Here is a 3,705-nt window from a genome sequence, read left to right as displayed (position 1 = left end):
TCCCCAGGCTCAAGAATTAACCCATGATAAAAGCTTTGGACATCCAGCAGGCTGACTAGCTGCAGTGTGGAAGCCATTGCTGAAATTTTGCTCTGGCTTCTCTGCCTCCTACCTACAGCAACAGCAATAGGAGTAGTTATTAAGTGCTTACTGTGTGCAAGGCACTGTACTAAGTGCTGGGAGACAATACACTGGTGGGAATTAGACATGGTCCCTATCCCTCCATGAGAGCTCTCAACCTAAGAATATAAGTGGGGTGCTTGGCCTAAGCATCTCACCAGCCACAGTGGAAGGGAGGCAGTGAGGTCTACTGGAAAGAACATAGGAGGTTTGGGGTCTAGGTGTAGCCCTGCCACTGGCATGCTTTGCAATCTTGGGCAAGTCACTTGGGCAAGTCCCTGGACCTCCATTTCCACAACTGGAAAATGGGGCTAAGATACCTGTTCTTCCTCTTCCTTTTCAACTGTGAGCCCAGTGCGAGACAGGAGCTGTATCTGATTTGATTATCTTGCTGAAGCTCTTTGCATGGTGCTTGGCACAGAGCAAGTGCTTAATAAATATTGTAACTGGTGATTACATGATTATATTATATGAGTTATTCTGAGGCACTACTATCCCCCCAACCTCTTCCCTGCCCAGACAAGTCATGAAGTTAAAGGGGCCAGGGACAAGACTCCCATTTCAAGATGGAGGCAGTGGCATGGACATTCATGGAAGCTTCGGACTTGGCTAGTCTTGGCTTCAGCTGTGCCTCAGGCAGGGAAGGGAATAGCCAACCAATCAATCGATTGTATTTACTGAGCTCTTACTGTGTGCAGAGCACTGTACTAAGCACTTGGGAGAGCATACATTCCCTGCCCACAACGAGCTTACAGCCTAGAGGGGTACACAGATGTTTAAAATAAATGAATAAATGACAGAGATAAGTAAACTCACTGTGGGCAGGAAATGTATCTGTTTATTGGTACATTGTACTCTCCCAAGAGCTTAGTACAGTTCTCTGCACACGGTAAGAGCTCACTGAATGAATGAATGAATGAATAAGTGCTGCGGGGCTGAGAGCAGGGCTAATTAAGGGTGCAAATCCAAATGCAAAGGTGACAAAGAAGGGAGTGGGAGAGGAGGGAGGGCTTAGTCACGGAAAGCCTCATGGGGGAGATGTGCTTTTAATTAGGCTTTGAAGATGGGGAGAGTCTTAGGGCCCTCTCAGGGTTGCACCTGGAGAGTTTCCAGTACTCTACCAGTCTCGACTACAGGAGGGAGAGCCAAGCAGAGGCCTACACATTCCGTTCCTAGCTTGGGCAATGGCTAGCGAGTGGAAGGCAATCTGCTGTAAGTCAAAACTCACCTGTGCTGGGCAGTATGGGAGAGAGTCAGGGGTGGAGACTCAAGTATACTGCGTGGAAGGAGGCAATGGTAAACCACTTCTGTATTTTTACCAAGAAAACACTATGGATACACTACCAGAATGATTGCAGATGGAGGTGGGGCATTCTGGGAGAGATGTGTCCATGGTGTCGCTCTGGGTTGAGATGACTCGACAGCATAAGACAAGAGGCTTAGGGTAAGCCTGACCAACTTCCCTGGAAACTTTGTCTCCCTTTGAGCCCAAATAGCTCCAAGTACATCAACTTCTTCCTCCTCTTCCTGCTTTCCAAACCTCCAGCAATGGAAGACTCAGCTCGAAACCAGAACAGTGGAATCTCATACAGACTTTCACAAGAAATTCTTCTTGGCTTCAGTTTAGAGGATCGACAGTGAACACTCTCCTTCAGACAGCCTATTTGCTCAGAGTGCTCCTCGACACCGGTTTGATTCAACACATCTATCCAATATGGATGCTTCACTTCAGTTCTCTAACAAACACTCAAAGAGGGAGCAGGATGAGAAGAAACTGATAGCCTTTTATCCCTTCTTAATTTGTTAGGGTGTGCAGCAACAGCGTAACCACCCACTCTAATAGTGGCAGACAGGACCAGTTTCAGGGATGGGTGAAGACATATTTACCAATTCGAAAATAAACAAGAAAAGAAAAACTGCAAACTACAAAACGGCTTAGTCCTTCGACTCTTCACAGCTCCAGGCAGGGCCATTCATGACCAACTGCCACATCCTCTTCATTGCTCTTAAACTGCCTTCTACTTCAGGGGGAGTGGAGCTCATCTGCTGCAGTTTCTGGGTGGAAAGGAATGGGGGAGGTGGCTCTGACCCTCAGGTCATTCCCCTGCAGGGCCCAGAGATCCTGGAGGAGCTCCAGGAGGCCTTGACTGAGCAGATGAGGGGGTGGCTAGAGATCAAGGAAGAAGGTCTTTGTCACAACGAAGCTCCAAGTGGTCTCTGACTCATGGTCTCAAGGCATATTCATTTCCACCGGAAATCACTTTTGGTTTTAAAAAGAAAAAGAGGAAACGGGGAAAACCCAGGGGCGTGGGGCGGGGTGGAGGGGGGAAGGGGTGGTTTCTCTAAGCATAGATTGAATCCGAGTGCCATCTAGTGGAAAGTCCCTTCCATCTAGTCTGAAATGGATCCTGCATCTACCATATTTATTGAGTGTTATTTCAACCTACCAGTCAACAGTACTCAACGAGCAATTACCGTGTACGCAGAGGCCTGTACTAAATGTTACATAATATGGATCCTTTGAAATGTTCTCGGGCAATATCCTGCCAACCTGAATGCCTTTATATTCATTAATACAAGTAAAAAGTATTGACAGTGTAGGCATAGAACTACAATATCTTATGGGATTGCCTCAAAATTAATTCCCCAAAGTCTTACCGTCCCTTTATGTGACTGCTGCTGCTTGGGATAGTGTCGGTGATATGATTGATGAGGAAGGTGGCTCTCTGAGAAAGTGGCTTTGAAGCAGAGCTATGTTTCCAAGTTAATAATAATAATAATAACAATAATGGTATTTGTTAAGCACTTAGTGGCAAGAGCATAGGCTTGGAAGTCAGAGGACATGGGTTCTAACCCGGCTCTGCCACTCGTCTGCTGTGTGCCCTTGGGCAAGTCACTTAACTTCTCTGTGCTTCAGTTACCTCATCTGTAAAATGGGGATTAAAAGTGTGAGCCCCACGTGGTACAACCCAATTACCCTGTATCTACCCCAGCGCTTAGAACAGTGCTTGGCAAATAGCAAGTGTTTAACAAATACCGTAATTATTATTATTATTACAATGTGTCAGGTACTGTATTAAGCACTGGGGTGGATACAAGCATATCAAATTAGACATAGTCCCTGTCCCATTTGGGGCTCACAGTCTCAATCCCCATTTTACAGATGAGGCAACAGAGGCACAGAGAAGTATAGTAAATTACCCAAGGTCACACAGCAGACAAGTGGTGGAGACCGGATTAGAATCCATGACCTTCTGACTCCCAGGCCTGTTCTCTATCCACTATGCCATGCTGCTTTGTTAGTGTTCTGATGGGTGATTGGAGCTGAGGCCATTAGTCTTTGATAAACTACCATAGATAGTGTGGGTTAAGCAAACATAATTTTTAGGCAGCATCTTTCCTTCAGTCACTGATGGAAAATAAAGGAAGAAATAAGCACAGGAGACAAACAGCAGAAGGAAAAGAAAACTTCCTTGGGAGGGACATGATGGTTGGGATTTTTTTGTTTTAAAAGCAAAACAAAACCCAAAACTTACAAGGAAAGACTAAATGATCACTTCACAAATACCTTGACCATAAATGCCT

General features: G+C 45.7%; 1 non-coding gene across 1 annotated transcript; it reads left to right on the top strand.

Moving 5' to 3' along the window:
* The first annotated feature begins 1,200 nt into the window (after positions 1-1,200).
* On the top strand, positions 1,201-1,338 carry LOC114806910. Its single transcript, XR_003754963.1, has one exon. It is a non-coding gene; the product is annotated as a small nucleolar RNA SNORA7 (small nucleolar RNA).
* The last annotated feature ends 2,367 nt before the right edge of the window (positions 1,339-3,705 follow it).

This window comes from Ornithorhynchus anatinus, chromosome X1 (assembly GCF_004115215.2).
Source record: "Ornithorhynchus anatinus isolate Pmale09 chromosome X1, mOrnAna1.pri.v4, whole genome shotgun sequence".
NCBI classification, from domain to species: domain Eukaryota; kingdom Metazoa; phylum Chordata; class Mammalia; order Monotremata; family Ornithorhynchidae; genus Ornithorhynchus; species Ornithorhynchus anatinus.
This window is presented reverse-complemented; position numbering and strand designations above follow the sequence as displayed.